The sequence below is a fragment of the Melospiza georgiana genome, chromosome Z (genome assembly GCF_028018845.1).
Source record: "Melospiza georgiana isolate bMelGeo1 chromosome Z, bMelGeo1.pri, whole genome shotgun sequence".
Classification (NCBI taxonomy): domain Eukaryota; kingdom Metazoa; phylum Chordata; class Aves; order Passeriformes; family Passerellidae; genus Melospiza; species Melospiza georgiana.
This window is the reverse complement of record NC_080465.1, coordinates 8,615,563-8,635,061: the sequence shown is the minus strand read 5'-3', so window position 1 is coordinate 8,635,061 and position 19,499 is coordinate 8,615,563. Positions and strand designations below refer to the sequence as shown.

Below are 19,499 nucleotides of genomic sequence, written 5' to 3'. Positions count from 1 at the left end.
AAAATAAAACCTGACTAAAGAGAAAATTTTTGATCAGCTGCTCAGTGGTCAAGGTCTAACCAATCCCATTCTTTTTTCATTGCTTTATTTTATCTCATCTCACTAATCTTTTGCTGCACATAGAGATTATTTGCTTCTCATTCTCTTTGGTCCTCTTTCTATGTATCTCCTTCCCCCATCACTCCTCTCTGGTTTCCCTCCTTGCCCACTGCCCACTTACAAATCCTCTCAGCTGGAGCCATCATCCAGACTCCTTCATTTTGTCCTGGCTCCTCTTTTCCCCTCTGTCCTTCTCCTGTTTTTAGTTTGTCAGTTACAACCCCCTTCTTCTGCCATCAATTCAAGAGTTAAAAAAAAGAAAACAAAAAAGTCAGCTGGATAATCATTAATGTTATAAATTGTGTGTGTGTGTATGTGTGTTGGGTAGGAGGATAGAATAAAGGCTCTTTATTTCCAATACTGAAACCATTAACAGTTTCTATTTGGTAATATTGTATTGCCTGGCAATTCCATTTACGGAATGTTCCTAAGGGCTCAGTTCCACTGAAGGGACACTGAAAGTAATTATTCTGATTTACTAAACAAACTACTTCTTTTTACTTGAAATTGAGTTTGCTCTCAGTTTGTTGCTGTAGTTGTACTTAAAACATTTTTATTATCGTATTTACTTGTTTCAGTGCTGTCTTTTCAATTATGATTTTACACTTAGTTACCCCACACAGATTTGATATGTTCATTGGTGTTTTGGGGAGCCACTGCAATGTTTCACTTTGAATCCATTTACCTACTGCAAGAACATAGGCAAAGCCAAAAAATAAATCTCTCTCTTCACTGTTTCCCTTAAGTTCTTGATCAAGCCTTATTTTAATGAGTCCTGATGAGAACTGAGGATTCACCTAAAGAAAACTATTAACTTAACTTTGCAATCAAAATGCATTCTACAAGTTTTCAGAGAGTCTTTCAGAGAGACATCTTCACTTACTCCCCAGACAACTTAGTAGTTAGCATCAAAACTTAATTATACAGAGAGAAACAGCAGATGAGAGAAACATTTTATTCTGTTCAGTTCCTCACTGTACTCAAAAAAGGTGCAATACCTAAAAACAATGTTGGAATAGCTGGGGATGTGGATCTTCTGAAAGAGTGAACTAAAAACATAGGGCACAATACTTGAAATAAAATCACCATGAAATAACAGAGGAGTGTGCTGTCTTCTCCCATTGCAAAACTGAGGAGAAAGAAACCTTGAAATCTCTCTTCAGATGCTCTCTCTATAGTTTCTCATTAATTTTCCTCTCAGAGACTCTAACTACAAGAGACTAATGTGAGATCATCAACAGCCAATGTGTGAAGAAATTAAGTTTCCCTTTATGGAAAATCCAATAGAGTTCAATAGCAAATAATTTTTCTAGTGACTTGAACTTAAGTGCCTATGGAATAGAACAGATCAGTTATATTCCTGCTGCGGAGCTCTTCAGGCTGGTTAAAAATTACCATAATATCCCTTCCTAGTGAAATTTTACAACGCAAATCATTAGCAGGTGAAATTGTTACGGATGCACTACCATTAATAAGATTACGTTAAACAGGAAGATTTGGCCCATGTACGTTTAGAGTAATTTGATAATGAATCACTGCAAATTTCTGTTCGTTTTAACTGTTAAATTCTACATCACTTTCCCATATTGATCTTACATGCTCTGTTGTTTTCTCTGTTTTTTAACAGGGAGCTCCTCCCTTTACCATATGGTCCAGCCGCTATCCACAGTTTTCTCTGCTTATTTCACCATCATGTAACACTCTCCTCTTCTGGGAACTAGATGACACAGTGACATGCGAATGTTGCTCACAGTGCAACATGAATTTCTGCTGATTTTTCTGGCACAGTACAGTGGGAGCTGACCAGGGCAGCCTCCAGCATAAAACATCTGCTCTGCAGCCTTGTTTGCCTTCCAAAGTCCTCCACAGTTGTAGAGACCAACCTGCACAGAATTGGCACAGAGACACTCTGGGTTCCCAGCAGAGGCAAAACCTTCACTGGTGTTTCCAGTGAGTATTACAAACTACTTCACTGAACTTTGAATACTCTGGGTGCTTCTTGTTGAGCACATCCCATGTCAACTTGTAGTCATCTGAGTATCCACTCGGAAGATGTCTGAAGTAAGTGTTTAAGAGAAATCCATATATGTCATCCAGCAACCTAAAAATGTGGCACTTCTGGTAAGATCCTTATTTACAGAAAGAATTTTGCAAGGATTCACCAACCATTAAAAATCATGTCCACGGAGGAAACCCGTTATTCTTAATCTCATCTCATTTTACATGTTCAGAAAGAGCTGTAAAATGTCTAGCATTCATACCTTTAAACTATGAGCCTCACTCTGCACAAGTTAATTGGGCAAAAGACCTATTGCCACTTTACACTAAGAGAATTGGGTCTCTGCTGATTTTTACAAGTCTTGTTTCCTTTAGTCGCACAAAACACAGCTACAAGCTGATAAAAAACCTCCCCACTTTCAACCACATTTTCAGAGAACAGCTGAGTTTGATGAATTTCCCTGAAGTGGTTAAAAGAATGATCTTATTTTTCTCTCTGTAGGAGTAATTACTTTGCCAGGCATTCAATAATCTTGTCCTGACACAAATCATATTTGCAGTTTGATGAGATTTCAGTATTGCTATAAGATTAAAGAAGTCAACACTTATTTTATATTAAGATGTGCTGCATTCAACATTTTGTTTTTATTTGTGGTGAAACGTATTTCCATGGGTAAAAGCATTTCCTCTGATGCTGATGCCCAAGTAGGAAAGAGGAAAAAGGAGTAACAAGCCCTCCTAAGATTACAGCCTTAATTTAAGTCCCTCGTGGACATCAAAACTATCTCATACCCTCCTTGGGGCAAAACCCCCTTGTATCTCCCAGACAGCTGCCAAAGTCCGCAGCTCTGCCATTCCTTTTGTTTCTTGACAACGTAAAACCCTGCTGCATCTTGAGCTTTCGAAATAGTGGCAAGAAGAAGCTGAACTGAATCTAACAGTAACAACTGGAATCACGGAATATTGCGTATTTTGCATGTGTTGAATGTTCTGGTGTAGGAAGGCAATGAATGAGGATGAGCTCAACAAGGTGCCATGGCACCCCTGTAGTGTCCCAACTCCTGAGAGCTGCATCTAACAATCACATGGATCTGGGAAGACAGTACAGTGGAAAATATGTATTATATAATGTGGGACTTAGCACACAAATTAGCATTGAACTCTGCACTCCCCAGCTGAAAGAGGCAGGTGCTGCCAGCGAAGGAGATAAAAATGCCCTTCTTTCATACAGGCCACCTGTCTCACAAACATATTTCACATGTGGTTAAGGAGGAGTAGAGGTAACATTTTCACACAAAATAAGGTAAAATTTTTGCTAAAGACCTACTTTGCAGAGGGGTTGGAAGGAGTTGGAGAAGTTTTCTATAGCCTGTCTGAATTGTTCAGGTCAGGATTTTAAAATGCACAGCTCCATGGAGACCTCACCAAGAATTCCTGACTGGAAAACCCACCGCACTCTACTGCTGCGGCTGCCAAAAAGCAGACAGTGAAAAAAAAATATGTCTTTTCCCATCAATAAGAGTAATAATTCCCTTCCCCAAGCCCATGTGAGTAGCCCACAATTGTTAACTAGTCTAGGCAAAACAAGTAAGGTTGTGTCTCTGTTTTCAGAAAATCTGACAGCATGAAGAATTGAGATTGACATTAAAGTTCCACAAAAATAGACTAAAAAGCTTGGTGAGAGAGAAAATACAAGGAGAATAGTTCATTGGATTCAGTACTGAGTGAGAAAGGGAACAGGGAGTCAGGTAAAAATGAGGGTGAGTTTTCAAGCCATGAAGACACTTAAAGAGTTTGTAGAGCAAACCAAGAGGTAATGAAGGACAGAAAAGCTGGGTGTCATTTTGGCAGAGGGCTAAATGAAAAATGGCTACAGTGCATGACTTAAGTTAGGCAGCAAAGGCTTGGAAAGTAAAGACAGGGGAAAAATGGATGATTGAAAAACAATTTTGTAAAAAACTCCAGAATATAAAACTTCTAGTAACTGATGCCTTAGCTAGTACCACTATCTGGAAAATAGGATTTTTTAGTGTTCCTTCTTCCAGAAATTTCATTGTATAAAAATCTGGTCTGTATTTTTCAAAAGCCTAAATATAGGAGGGGGAAATATTCTCTGTCAGAGAGCCTTTCTTGATTAGTAAAGAAATGCAATGTTAAAATAAACCATTCAGTATTGTGGAAATACTTGTGAAATAGCTGAAGCACACAGTAAAGACCAAACCTATATCTGCTTCCAGTTCAAATCCACAACCAAGTTGGTGGCAGTTTTGAAGACCTCAAAATGTGTGCAGTGATTGAACATGATATAATGATCAAATGTCAGCCTTAGCTATTGTGAAATGGGTATTCGCCACGAGTCCTGTGTTCAGTCTCTGTTCTCACTTCCTGACAGAGGAAGAAGTACCATGATATGATCAAGGACCTCTTTGTGGAAATAGGGTTAGGGGTCTTGGCAAATCAAGGTACATTCATCTGGTTTACCCCTCTGACACACACTTGGTACCCAGAAATCATTTGTAAAATTTATCTGTCTCCAGCAATAACCCTGTTTGGTGCAGAACTCACTTCTGTTTTAGATTTTCAGGGATAGAAAGAAAGAAAGAAAATATAAATTAGGTCTTGGCTCCTTTGGTCATAAAATTACCCTAAGTATACATTCTGACAGTTTAAACTGTCAGAAAGGAAAGAAGAAACTGTTTCTTGATACAGATGAATGTTTTCCCTTGTAATCTAACAACTAGAAACTGAATGGGTGTGTGGTTAATTTTAGACCCAAATCAAATACAGATCCCAAACCAATGTCTTACAGTCCTTTCATTATCTGAAAATAAAAGGCAGAAAAAAACAGCTGTCATAAATAAGTAATTATTTTAATTTTAATGCCATACTTCGTGACCTGACAGCAACTCTCCTAGTGGAACTCTGTCCTTTCACTTATCTGGTTAGCGGGGGAAAAAAAAGTATAAATCATGTTAAAGTAATTGCACATGTTCATGAATTCCCTGGAAACAAGGTATCTTCACGCTGAAACAACTAGAGGCTCTCCTCGCAGCCTTAACTCCGGGGAGATCTAGAGGGTGAAAATCACTGTTAAAACTCATGAGGAATCACATGCCGCCATCGAAGAAAGGAACACGCGGATTTTCACCTCACTGACTTCGAGCTATTTTGCTGGATTTACAGCGTAGCCCGCTCCCGCGGTCCGTCCGCCCCAGCCCTGATGCTCTGAGAGGTCAGCGGGGCGCGGGAGGGGAAGGGGCCGGGAAGAGCGGAAAGCAGGAGGGCGCGGAGGGCCGGAATCAGGGGCCAGCGGCTCCGCAGGCAGGGGCCGAGCGCCCCGGCGGGGTCTGCGGGCGCGGCGCGCAGGGAGCGCAGCGGCGGGGGCGGCGCGGGGCGCTGGGCGGCGAGCGGGGAGCGGTGCCGCGGCCGGGCCGGCAGGATTACCGCCGGCGGCAGCGGCGGGGGGCCTCGGCGCAGCGACGGGAGAGGGGGATTAGGGTATTAGCGCGGCTTGCTCCTGCTCCCGGCTGGATCGGCTCCGAGACAGGGATTAGCGCAGCCAGCGACCACCGAGGCGGGACTGAGACGGTGGGAAGGGGGAAAAGGCGACAAGAGGACGGCCAGCTGCAGTCCCCGTCCCCGCTTTCCCCGGGGGACGCGGGGATGCGCCCAAGGGGGAACGGCCCGCCCCGGCCCCGTGCGCGGGGCTTCGCTGCCGCCCCGGGCTCCGCAGCAGCCCCAGATCCCGCGGGGAAGCAGCGAGTCCTTCGGAGGGCTGCAGCCGGCTGCCCCCGTCCCGCCCCGTGCTCTCGCCGCTGCCGCGGGCGTCTCCCCGCTCCTCGCCGCCTCTCCGCGCCCTACCGGCGCGGAACGACCGTGATGGCTGGAGGCGGCGACAGCTCCGAGAAAACGGGCGATGGCAGGGGGCGGCGAGTCCCTTCCGTAGACACCTGCTCGACGTAAGCCCAGTGACGCTCGGCACCAGCCCCAAGGTGCCGCTGGCAGCAGCACCGCCCACAGCGAGCCCCAGACCGACGCGCGGCCGCCCCGCTCCGCGCTCCCCGGGCTCCCTCACGCCTCGCCCGGCCCCGGCCCCGCCCCCTGCGGGGCGGGGCGACCGCGAGCGTGCCCCGCCCGTGGCGGTGGGCGGGGCGGGGCGGGGAGCGGGGCGCGCCCGCCCGTCCGCCGCGCTCCAGTCCGGGCTTTGTCTCCGCCTCCGCCGGCGGAGCCGCGTCCCGGGGACAGCGGGAGGGCGGCGGGAGACGGAGCGGCAGCGGCGGGAGACGGGGACAGGCAGAGACACACAGACAGCGGCTCCCACGTCCTCGCCGCGCACAGTCCGATGCCCGGCAGCTCGAGGCGAGCAGCGACTACGCTTTCCTGCCGTGGCACAGCGTGTACCTCCAGCCTCGGAGTTTTCCTGAAGCAGCCGTCACACCGGGAGCACTTCTGGTAGAGAGGGACCAGCAGACCCCGAAATGACTTACCTCCCGAGGCTCGACTGAAGGGGACTTACTGGAGTGGAACCGTAGTGGAATTTGGGTCTGGAGAGGAGTTGCTAACGCTTTTTTTTTTTTTTTTTTTTTTTTTGCTTATTTTTTTTATTTTTTATTCTTCTCTCTGATCACTCCCTTCTTCGTCCATCATTGGAAATGAACAAATTGCGTTTGCAATTCAGAAAGTAGAAATATTAAATATACCATCCCCTGGGAAGCACACATGTAGTAATGACAAAGGATTGCAAAAGAGAGAGTGGCTCCAGTTTCCCAGAGAGATCCCCTAAAATGGATTACTAAATGGGACACTACATCAGCTAGTTGTCCTCTAGCTGCCCAGATACATGCACCGAAAAGGTACAGTACACCCCCCGTCCGTACCCCTACCTTATGTTTTGGGATTGCTCCGGCTCGGAAGGAGCCGAGGGTGGTGGTGTGTGGTTTGAGGCGGGCTGCTTCTGCCTTCTGTCTCGACATCGTTTGCAGCGCCTAGGGAGGAGTAGAGCCTCCCGCAAGTGTACACGCTGCGCTTGGTGTTGTCACTTTACCGGCATCTCGTGCCTTCATCTTTTTTTCCCTTTTTTTTTTAACCCCCATATTTTTCTTTCCTTCCCCCCCCCCGCCCCCGACCCCAATTGCCAAACATGTTATCCTCCCTCCCCTAACCCCAGCGCGGCTTGCGGGCGCTGGGCTGGGGCTCCTCGGCTCCCATCCCCGAGCCCTTTCTGGCGGGGGTGGCGCCCGCCCGGGCACCGCGGGGAGCTGGGCACCGCGGGACGCCGCCGCCGGGGCCGCCGGGCATCGTGCGGGGCTGGGTGCGGGGTCTTTGTTACAACAACTATGTGTGCGCTCCGTGCAGAGGCGTAACCCCGCCGTCTCTGCCGTTCCCGCGGTGTAGCTGGGTCGCGGCCGATGTGTTTCTTTATTGGTTTTTTCCGAGGCTGGCGCTGCTTTTTGGGGGAAGTGGCCGGGAATCGAGGCAACTTCTTCCGCGGAGCAGCCCTAGGCGCAGCCGCGGGCTTTGTTCGCGATCGTGGGCTGGGGCCGCGGGCTCACCTCCCCGCCCGCTCCCCACGGACAGTGGCCGCCCTCCCCTCCGCCCCGGCCCCGGTGAAGGTGGGCTGCCGGCCGCCCTCGCTCAGCCCCGCCAAGGGTGCCTCTGGGCTAGGGATGCTCCCCGCCCCTTTCTGCCGGGCGCCTCCAGCCTCTTCCCCCGTGGGCCGGCGGCACTGCCGAGCCGCTGCTCCTTGGCCGGCGAGCGCCGGCAGACGGGCTGGGCAAGGCCAGACCCCTCCGTGACCGCCCGCCGGGCGGGAAGCCGTGCGAGGCAGCGCAACTCTTCTCCCTCCGCCCAGCACTCGCCCTGTCGCTCCTTCAGCCCCTCTCCGCCCTCGGGCTCCGGGCCAAATGGGAGAAACGGCGGAAAAGAGAAAGTTTTCTTAATGGCGAGTAACAGGGGAGTAACAGGGCTGGCCCTCCAGGAGGGGCTCAGGCTGGCGACGCGGCGCCCCGCAAACGCCGCACGCCGGGCGCACCGCTGGGGCCGGGCGGGGACCGGGAGCGGGGCTCCTTCGTGCTGCGGATGCTGAGGCTGGGAGGAACGCCGAGGAGGGGACAGCGTGATGCTGAGGTGAGGAGAGGATGCCGAGCATGGAGCAGGATGGTGCTGAGCGGAAAGGATGCTGAGCCGGGAAGGGATTTCACTCTGCACGCACACACCCTGTCCCTTCTGCGCGCGGGCCGGGAAGGCTCCCGTGCCTCCGTCCTGCGGGGCGCTGGCGACACGGCGGCGAGGCACGGGGGGCGGCGGCGGCGGGGCTCGGGCAGCCTCTGGGGCGGCCGAGGGTCAGCGCCGCCCCTCGCCCCGCCGCCACGGAGGGCGGTGGAAAGTTTGGGTCTCCATCACGCGTGAGGAAAGTACCTGCTCCTTGCGAGGGCCCGTCCTTCGTGCCTGACTGCCGGGCCGTCCAAGGGAGGCGTTCCCGGGGCTGGACCGGACGGCGTGCGCGCAGAGGGCTGGCGGGGAAAGCGGGGCTGAGGCTCAGCCCGGTCAGTTGCAGTGGAGATGCCCTTCTGCCTGTCGCCACCGCCCCTGTCCTGCCTGGCTCATCCCGGGGTGAGTCTCAAGGCAGTAACTGCTGGGTTTCCCTTAGGCAAACGGCTCTGTCTTTTTCTAGCCTTGGCCGCTTGTTCAGGAGATAATTTGTTCTCCTGTTCCTCTCCCGAGATAATTGCTGCTTTTGAAGTTTGTAAACATGCGCGTTTGTGCCAGTGTCTGTGCAGCACGGATGTTTAGCTGCTGCAGAAAATTATTTCACTGATGGAACAGCAGAAGATAAAGGCTTTAGTTAAGTCTGTGATAAACTGTAAAACATACTAATTCCTAGCGCTGCAAGCAAGGTGAATGCTTCATTTTCTAAAGGCGCACACAACAGCATGCAGGTGTTGTAAATAACGAAGTGCTAAAGGTGCACAACCATTTTCTGTCACAGGGCTGCACGAAGTTGATTATTATTTGACATAGATTCTTCTAACTGGTTTTGTATCATCCCGCAACGATATCGTTACTAAGTTGACCTCAAAGATAGTAGCTAAAGGTGTGATTTTCCTCACTGTCTTTGCAACAATTATTTCATGCTTTTGGTTAGCATTCATTAAATTTAAGTGTCATCCAGTAAACCATTCTCATCCAAGTAATCTTTACTTGGTGATTAAATCCTTTGACATCAGGATGACAAAGTCCAGTGCAGTCAGGCTCTTTTGATTTAAAATTCAATTCTCAAAATTCATTGAGATTTTGTAGCTTTCTCTCATGGTAAGATTTATGCAGCTGTTATCATGCTCATACCATTTTTTTCAGATTAGAAACACAAAGTGATCTTGCGGTTGTTAGCTTCTCTTTTTTTTTTTTTTTTTTTCTTTAATTTTTTTTTAAAATGAGACTGTTCTAGTGTATTGTGAGGAAATTCAGATCTGCTCCAGCAAATCTGTTTCTTCATGGAATTGCTTTGAACATGGTTGCAAGCAAGTGCTACAGTAGGATCAGGGAGGTTTGTCTCTATTAAAGAAGTAGAGTTGCCAAGGTGTCTCACTGTCTAGGGCATCCTTTTATCTAATAGGAGCCTGGTTTTCATATGGTAGCTTCTTTTAAGTTACAAGACAGAGAGAACTGACTCTCTCTAAAGCCAAATAATTTCACGTGCATAAAAAAGTTGATTTCCATTGTCCACCACTCTTCACTGGAGAAAATCTCTGTCATTCATAGAAGCTTTGCTCAGGAGCAGCGTGCCCAGATGAGATTTGTGCCTAAATGCTAAAGAAAATTTTAAATAGTAAGTAATATTTTAATGTATTGTATTTGCAACATTTGCTTGTCATGTACTAGGCACCAAAGGCTTGAAGCACAGGTGAATGCTTTCAGAGACTACAAACAAGGCAGTCACAGATGTTCTGTGTGTTCTCAATTAGTCTACTTGAAAACTGTGTATTCTTGCTTAATGGCAAACCAGCCTTATCAACTGAACTCATACTACTTGAACCAAAAAATAATTGGGCACTGACATCTATGAGGAAGATGGCTAGTTAACATTTCTAGCGGCTTGAAGATGAAAGTGATTATCAGACATAGTCCCTTTATGTTTGCAAATAGAAGATTGCAGTTACTGGTGTTTAAGACTGAAGAAGGAGGTGGATTGGGCTGAGAATGAAGAGTTGCCTTCATTAAATTTTTGAAAGGAATCTAAAAAAAAAAAAAGAGAAAAAGGGAAAGACAGAGATCAAACTAATGACCTGTGAAAAATCCAGACTAGAATTGTTTGCATTAGAAAGGAAGTAGGTGATTGTGAACTTGCTTGTGCATGTTTTGTGAAGGGAAGGGGAAATTTGTCATCTTGTTTTGAAGAGCCATACATAAATACACATGAAAGGAGCTCACATGGTTTACAGCAGGGGAGGCATAAAATGTTTTAGGATTAAATTGACCTGAGCTAATACATGTCTTACATCCAGCTTCTTTGCAAGAACACATTGTTATACTACTGAAACAAATGTTTTGTGTATAGTACCTGATTCCCATATGCTGTAGCAGAATGCTGAAAACAAACAAGCCAGTAAATCCTGAAATTCTGGAAAACAACATTGAAATTATATTAGATGCAGCATATGCTAGAGAAGTTGAACTGTACTAAGAAGTTTTCACTATCAGTATTTAATATAGATGCTGCAGTACTTGACCTGCTACTATTCATTTATTGATGAAGTAAATCTTTAGCCCTCACCTTTTGCAATCTCATTCACCCAAGTAAGCTTTGCTGACCCAGGAATACCTTGCCTGCCGGAGTAATTTTCTAAGAGTAAATGCAGTTGCTGAAATATTACTTAAATGTGGACTTTTTTTTTGTGTTTGAGCCGCAAGCTGAAAATACTGTCCTCTTCTGGGAATCAATACTTGTTAAGAACCTGAAGCTATCCTCTGAGTACATTTGGTCTGGACTGATCCTTAATGTTATAAGTCAGACCTAGATCTGTGTGTCATGGAGCAAGTCACATCCAACAAATTGTGGCAAGCTTTGTTTGACAGGGCAACGGAAAAATAAGAGTTATAAGTAATGCTTTTTACTGGAGACCATTTAAGAATTTCATATTCATAAATTCTGTGTATCAGGATTACTCTTAGGTGGGCAAGACATTTTGACAGCAAGATAAAGTCAGTAGCTCAGAGTCCAACTGCTGATCAACAGCATGCAGCAACCATGAACAGCATTCTAACACAGAAGTAATCAGCTGAGGGAGAGCCTGGACCTGAGCCTGACAGATCTCTATAGGAATATTTTCATTTTTGGCCTGTTGCACCAGTTCTCTGAGTAAGGAACAGCTTAAATGTGCGTAGGGTCTGTGGGGGTAAAAGTAGACTACTCCAGTTCAAGCACAAACCTGGCAGAGCAGAGTCTGTATGCCTCTATTTTCTTTATGTGCTGTGTTACCCATGGCCATGGGAATAATTGAGTGTGTATGTTTCTGCAGCGTTAAGAGATCTCTAATTTTCTGTGGTGAGGGTTGCTTTGGGTTTTGGATCTTGATTGCAGCATGTCAATATGGCAGCACATGCCCAAGGCATAGCTTTAGGTTTTAAAGGGAAGAGTGCCACCTACTGTGTTATAATTTTAGGTATTGCAGCTCCTGTGTGTCTTGTGGCGTTCCCAAGCTTCTCATTTGCCTATTTTATTCTGGCCTCTGGAAGATGTGAAAGGATTCAAAATTAAATGTAGCATGGGAATGGAGGGAGAGGAAAAACAGAAAATAAGCAAAAAATTAGGGTGTTCTGGAAGTCTTAGGAGGGGCCCTTTGAAGGACAGGCTTACATAGAAACATTTGCAGTTTTTGGCACTTCTTATAAAGGCTGCTATTGCTGGAAACAGGGAAGGGGGTAAGAGATCTATGCTTCCCCCCCATAAAAGAATAACGTTCTCAGCTTTCATGCACCGGATGAACATAAATGAGGCTACCAGGTTTATGACCTTTGAAATCTCAAGTTTAACTCTGGCTATAGTTTAATTTTAAAAAAGTAGAATTTACTTAAAAAGACAAAGCAAAAAAACCACCCCAACAACAACAACAACAAAAACCAGATTTCAGAAAAGGAAGAATACAAGAAAAACCCTGAAAGAATTCTCCCATAATTTGCTGAAAAATCTCATGAAGTCTTTCCTAGTATAGAACTGTTGTTATTTATCAGCCCAAAGGAGAGCCGTAATAATGCTTGATGTGAATTCAAAGTCATTTTTGTATGAAAGAAATTTTTCCCCAAGCCCCAGAGTGTTTCTTTAGTGGCTGAAATAGAGATGTAAAATAAAGCAGATAAACCAGCTATTAACAGAACTGCCAGTTGCTGTATCTCGAGAGTGAAGACATATGGTAAATTCACTACATTCGGTGATGACCTTTCCTTTAAAAATATTGTTAATAATAGGCACTTCTATGTAAAGTATTTATATAACATACTTGAAATTCATGTATCATGGACTACTCTCTGCCATTTTTGCTAGTGGCAGGTTTTTGGTTTGTTTTGGGGTTTTTTTTTAGCTACTGACAAAATTGCTACTGAGGAGCTTTCCACAGCAGTACACTTGTGCAGTACGCCTGCAGTTCTGAAGTGAAAGAGTTTCCAGGGGCAGGTGCACAGCGTTGCTGCACCACTCTAACAGGACAGCATGGGCCCTGTCTTCAGGGTGGGAAGCCTTTGGCATCATCTCCCTCATCCTTCCCAGGTAGAGCCATGCCTTGACTGCAGAATTACACCCTTTCCATGAAGCAGGCAAAAAAAGCTCCCATCCCTATGTTTTTGTGATTTCTGTAACCCATTGTCTTTAGTGAAAACTTAGAGCTTATAAAAGTGGTAAAAAAGCCCCAATAGTTTTGTTATGCCCTTTCATATCAGTCTGAGAATATCTAGTTGGATGAAGACTTTTCTACCAGTACTTTTACTGGTGATAATAGCAGAAGTTTCATTATGTGCTTAAAAAGAAAAGGTATTCCTAATGGTCATTGATTTTGTAATGACCCTGATAGACCCAGCGACCTTCTAACAGTGAAAATGTGTGGACTATATAATAGCTATGGTTAGGCGTTCCAGTTCAGCAGATACAAAAAATACTCTCCCGTAGGAATTCCCAACACAATGGGAAAAACCGCATCCAACTATATTCTTTATCGCAGCAAACATTATCTCTACTTTCCTATCTATGTCTGCTCAGTTTCACTTAGATGTTCTATATATTGAGTGTTCTTCATATGGCTTTTATACTTGAATAGAAAATTTCATATGTTGCTTCCTTCACCATTGTTCATGAACATTTATCCATTACTTGCTCTTGAGGCAGCCATTCATTGAAATGTTAATGAGATTTTGAACAGTTTATAGTTCCATAGGGGTTTTTGTTTGGTTTTTTTTTTTTTTTTTTGTGGGTTTTTCTCATTTTTCTGCAGAAAAAAACCCCGTGATTTTGTTGATGCCTTTCAAAATCTACTTTTTATTGGTAGATTGAGACGGATTCTATGCTAATTCCTACTGCATTCCTGAATTATGGCCTAGCAAGGCACTGTCGCTGGGATCTTCATCTATTAATCATGGAGGCTGCTTTCTTATTCGGTTGCCATAGTTTCAGTGCCTCAGATAGTGTTGGGGTGCCTTGGGAAAGGCTTACGATGCATTCGGACCTGCAAGCCTTGCAGTTATTTTGGCAGTAGGAGAGCTCGGATGGATCAAGAGAGCAGCATCCAACATTAGTCAGAGTTGGATTAAAGGCGGAAACTTCTGGATATGTCTCTCCGGACCTTGTTATGTGAATGTCCAACTGATAATGGCTCCCAAGATTTGCTTTTTGTTTTGTCTTGCTGGTAAAGTCACACACTTCAGAGAGTAATAGCTAGAACAAAAAAGGCTTTTCATTAGTTTTTCTGATAAATAGTTGGGTAAATTTAGGATTCCCTAAGCAATCCAGGTAATTTCTTTTACGTTTCCTTTTAACCTAGCTACATACAGTATCATACCATGTTTGAGACTGAGTTAATGTTTATTGCTACTTTAAATTTAACAAGACAATAAGAACCTTTTTGTTAGCTGCAGAGCAGCTTGCATTACCAAGTAGAAAAGAGGAAATTAACTTTTTTCAGACAGAACTAAAGCTCTTTCAGTGCTGTGTTGGCATTGGTAGTATTTTTTCAATGATGTTTCAATATTTGTTCATAAACTTAGCATTAAAACATACATGCTTTCAGAAATATAGAGCTGTGAGATGATAGAAATAGCTTTTTTGATGAGTGAGAAAAAAGGTGAAGTAGGAAATATGTCCAATGGGAAAGTAGCTGAAAGACTGACTGTCTTTTGTTTACAACAACAAAAATACAGTCTTGACTAATCAAAGCAAAGTACAATATCAAAACTATGTGTAGCTGAGATTAAAGAACTCCATATAATTTGAATTAATCAGAAAAACAGCAACCTTTTTGCTTTCATATGGTTAGTTTGCACTAAAAGATTAGTTCTACATCCTCAGCTTGGGACTTTGCAACCAAGTCTTGTCAGTTTTTCAAGTGAGATCAACAAGCAGATTGAGAACATGAGCCTGTTACATCCTCAGGAGCCCTATGAATTGAACTAATGAAGTCCAAAAATTTGATTTTAAATTTCATTTGCTGGTAGATGAACACAAAGTCTGTGTTTGGAATTTTATACTTTCGCATAAAATGGAATCTTCTGGTTTATAATCTTCCTGCTCTGTGTTGAATACACATATTTTGTGTAAAATTAATCCCGGTCTTTTTCCTGATAAACTCAGAATGCGCATGTGTCTATTAGACTGACAGAATATTCTGCCTCCCTCATCTTTTATTTCCCTTTGAAAGGGAGGTAGCAATTGTAACAGTGAGGAAATATCTTGGGTCAAAACTGTAGATGTACAAATTCTGTTGTGCTTTTTTTCCTCAGACTTTATTGTATTCCCTTTAGTTTGAGGTTGGGTATAGGATCCCCCTGCACAGAGATTTAATTAAGCAGTTCTGTAAGGAACATTTGTAACTTCTTTAACGAGGGTGGTTGGTTTTTCTTTCTTCCTTGCTGTTTATTTTTTGCCTTCAAGAAACAGAGAAGTGAGTGATAAGTCAATACTCAGTATATAGAGCCTGTCTGTTGGAGGGTAAAAATGCATTTCTACTCAGCACCTATCAACAAGCCCTTACACCATTTAGACTTCAGTACAAAACTATAGAATTATTTAGGTTGGAAAGGTCTTTGAAGATCATGGAGTCCAACCCTTAATCTAGCACTGCTGAGTCCACTACTAAACCATGTACCCAAAGCCTACATCTACACATCTTTTATACACCTCTGTGTATCTTTTAAATACCTGAGCTGGTGACTCAGACACTTCACTGGGAGTATTTTCCTCTCAGTTTGCTTATGGTTGATAATAAATATTCTTCTGCATCCCCAAAAAGATGAAGTTTAGCATCAAATATACTAATCTTATCAAGAAAAGAAAACAATAATTCCTATGAAAGTAATTGTTGTGGTTTTGTCTTTTAAGCCATGTCACGGCATTTGCTTTGCAAATCTCACATTTGCTCAACAGCGTCTTGCCACCTGAGTGTTCCTGGGAGGCTGGTGCTTGTCTTGGGCCGAGTGCTCCTGAGCAAGCAGCGGAGAGGGGAACTGTCCCTGTTCAGCCTCAGAGCTGGGGAGGGCGGGTGGGGAGGAGTGCTTGGAGGGCAGCTGGAGCTCTGGGTTTGTGTGGGAGTTCTGCCTCCATGCACCACAGCAAGGAAAGGGAAGGATGGCACGCCTTTCCCACACGTGGGGCACAGCCTGGTGTCGCTGCCTGCGGGCAAGAGTCCCACAGGATTATCTTCCTTGAGTGGCACTTCACACCGTGAACACGGCAAAATGCGGCCTCGTATTTGAGTCAAAAATGCCGTTTTTATTGTATAGAGAGGATTAGAGGCTGTTCAACTGCTATCTTGAACTTTGGGTCATAGTCTTTATATTACTGGCTTTTCATCAGAGCTCCCTAATGAAAGAGGGGCATCGTGCATTAAAATCAACTTTTGAATTTAATTTTCTGTATGAACAGAACTTGGTACTATGTGTATAAACTTCTAATGGCATTCAACCCATTCCACTTCTGAATAATTTTTACTCATTAATTACAAATGCACGGCTTTTGCAATTACAACTTACTGATCCAAACCATATTAAATCAGAAATGATCGCAGTTAAATTGATTTTTTAAAATTTCCTGTTATATGAGGATGATTACGTAACATATCTTGTAAGAACTGTGTCCCTGCAGTAGAACTTTGTTTTCTAGAAATAGATTGTTTAGAATTTTTGTTTTGGGGTTTGGTTTGGTTGGATTTTTTTGTTTGTTTTTGGGAAGAAATTCAAGTGGAGAGTTATATGAGGTTTTTTGGAGAAGTAAGAAGACAAACTTTAAAGTAGTGGTGCTTTAGGATGCCTTCTTTTTTTTTTTCATCCAGTGAAATTATTCTTTATTTGGAATAGGAATCTGTTTTTCTTTAAAAAGAAATTAAGAACTAAATCCTTAAAGATCTACTCTGGGAAAAGGAAAGATTTTTGCATGAGCTACTACAGTTTTTCATTATTATCTGCAAGGTGTTTCCTTTTAATTCTGTTGTAGGGAAGTTCATCATGTTCAGAAACTGATTAATTATATCACGAGATGCGTATATTTCAGGGTGGTGTCCTCTTTTTTGCTTTATCCTGTTCTGTGCGTAAGACCTAGACATGCTGCCAGAACACTTCCTTTCCCAAGATAAAAAAAAAGAGATCCTGTTCTCGTTCAACAACACATGTAGTCCAAAAGGCAAATTTAGCCAACATTGAGCTAATGGCCTGAAGGTGTGGGATGAAGGCTGGTGACTGGATGATTGTGAGAAAAATGCAGTTTTGATTTCTCAAAACATTATTAAGAGTACTACTTACATGTGTTAAAGTGACTATCAGAAAAAAACGTTGAAAATATAAGGCAACTTGTGCATTGGAGGAAGTTGTCTGACACATTAATTTTATTTTCTTTTCAATGTGCCTTTTACCATTGTAACTGTTTGTTTTTGTTTGTGTTCACCTTTGTCATAATCTCTCTTGTGTACCTGAAATCCTGACGATAGCATCATTTGCCAAAAAAATAAAAGAAAAACAAAAAAAAACCCCACAAAAAAAAAAACCCTAAAGAAATAACACACAACTCAAGTGTTATTTATGTGAGAGAGGCAATTCAGCCAGGTCCTTCCAGATAACATGTTGATATGATTAAATGCAGTTGATGTTCTGCAAAGAGATGGAAAATGCAGACTATATCATGCCTGCTGATGTCTGAAGTGGTCTGTAAGAACACTATCATTGAATTACTTTCAATAGCAAATCAATCCATTATACTTTTTAATTTTTTTTCTATAAATGGTCAGTAATCTTTTTTAGATGGAAGCAGATAAAAGAATTCATTGTTGTCACAGCCAAACAACTTAAGGAACTTTTCAAAACCTAGAACATCTACACAGATGCTTAACTACCTCATTTTTAGAAGGACAACTCCTCACCTTCTCCTTTGTGCCAGGCTCCAAATATCCAACTATCTACTCAAACGAGTGCCCCTAGTTTAGATGGACATGTCATCAGAATCAATTGCATTGCTTGTGTGTATAAATGAAGAAGAGCTGGGTGGAGACAAGAAAATACAGGTTAGCAGGATCTAACTTTTGGTCTGTTGGCATCAAACAGAAAATTGAGGGCACAGTTTTGCTGCAGATTGCATCTCCATGCTTATTTTATTAGGCATGGAGTTTGTCTAGAAGAGCTAACCTCTGACTTGTTAGTATTGGTGGCATAAATCTTTCTGACTTCATTAGGAGTCATTAATTGCTGATTTTTTTTTTTAAGAACTTAAGTCACAAGCTCAAAATACAAATAACAATAAAAAATTATCAAAACAATCAAGAAGGCATGGGACTGCAATGGATCTGTAAATTGAATTAGCATTTTAGCTTCAAAGATTCAAGTACTGGAAATTTTTCAACAGCAAAGCAGAGAATGTGTTAGTAGGGGGGCTGGTGTGCTACTTTGCTGCTGCACCGCCTGCTTCTAGATAGTCGTCGTATGACAGCCTGCTCTAACAACTACCCACATTTAAATAGCAGGGTTGTGTAAGAACGAACACAACACATTTACCGAAATACATTTATGGTGGGGAGAGCCTTAAATATTCCAGCGGGTGGAATACACTGAGAGAGAATCTGCCGCACTTTCATTAGACTGCGCGTCAAACCTTGGAAAGAAGGCGCAGTAACTTTTCTTCCCGTTACAGAGCGGCCCTGTAAATTGCTACAGGTTTCAAGGGAATAGGAGCATTCCCTTTTTGACACAGCTTTTTAACGCAGGGGTACGGCTGCGACTGATGGTGTGATGGCTGGAGGAGCCGGCGGAGCGCTCGGTCGCACACATCGCGACGCCGGGTGCGAGAGGCGCTCGCCCGATTCCCCCAGCCCGCTGTCTGCGGGCGCTTTCCTCCGCACGCCGCCTGCCCTCTTGTGTCTGAACAGCTCCGTGCAGGCTCCGCGGGCGGCCGGGGGACGCCGGGAGGGAGCGAGCGGCGGAGAAAAGCCGGGAGGGAGCGGCGGAACGGGCCGGGGGAGCGGCGATGGACGCGGGCCGCGCTCTGCAGGGCGCTCCCTTCGCTCTGCCCCTCTGTGCGTGTGTGCGTGCGCGGTGCTGCTGCTTCCTCTGCAGCGTGAAAAGCAGAATCGCCTTCTGCTTTCCTTCTGTATACAGAGGCAGGAGCGCCAGAAAGTGGGTTAGCCAAACTGATGTGCAAAGAAGCTCTAGGAGTGAATCTGAAGCCTCTGATGGGAGAGGCTGTAATGCATATGATTAAAGTGAAACATGCTGCCTACACAGAGAATCGCTAACAAGATTCTTTCACAGCTTTCATGTCTCAGCCCCGCTTTTACAGAAAATAAATTCATGTTTGTTTCAGTGGGTGTGCCGTTTTGCTCAGCCCTACAGGATAGATAAGACGCTCAAATAAATGCAACCAATTGAACACAAAATAATACACTTTGCACTGAGTAGAACAAGGGCTGTGCTTATAAGAAAAACAGTGCCCCAGATTAACATTTATCTCGAGTGTCTTTTCTCTTAGTGCTTTATTGTTCAGTACTCATAGGGAAGGGAGGCTAAAAGCACAGATTAAGTTAAGGCAAATTAGTTTGGGGCAAGGAGGAGAGGAGAGGAGAGGAGAGGAGAGGAGAGGAGAGGAGAGGAGAGGAGAGGAGAGGAGAGGAGAGGAGAGGAGAGGAGAGGAGAGGAGAGGAGAGGAGAGGAGAGGAGAGGAGAGG

General features: G+C 44.4%; 1 protein-coding gene across 5 annotated transcripts in view; it reads left to right on the top strand.

The window, feature by feature from the left end:
* The first annotated feature begins 6,313 nt into the window (after positions 1-6,313).
* The window catches only part of SEMA6A (semaphorin 6A), a 119,191-nt gene continuing 106,005 nt past the window's right edge, over positions 6,314-19,499 (top strand). For 4 of the 5 annotated variants that reach the window (XM_058043362.1, XM_058043361.1, XM_058043360.1 and 1 more), the window contains exon 1: positions 6,314-6,950. The gene's annotated coding sequence lies outside the window, so the exon portion shown is untranslated. Of the gene's footprint in view, positions 6,951-8,141; positions 8,224-19,499 lie in introns of those variants that run through there. The other variant, XM_058043359.1, reaches the window with a different exon arrangement.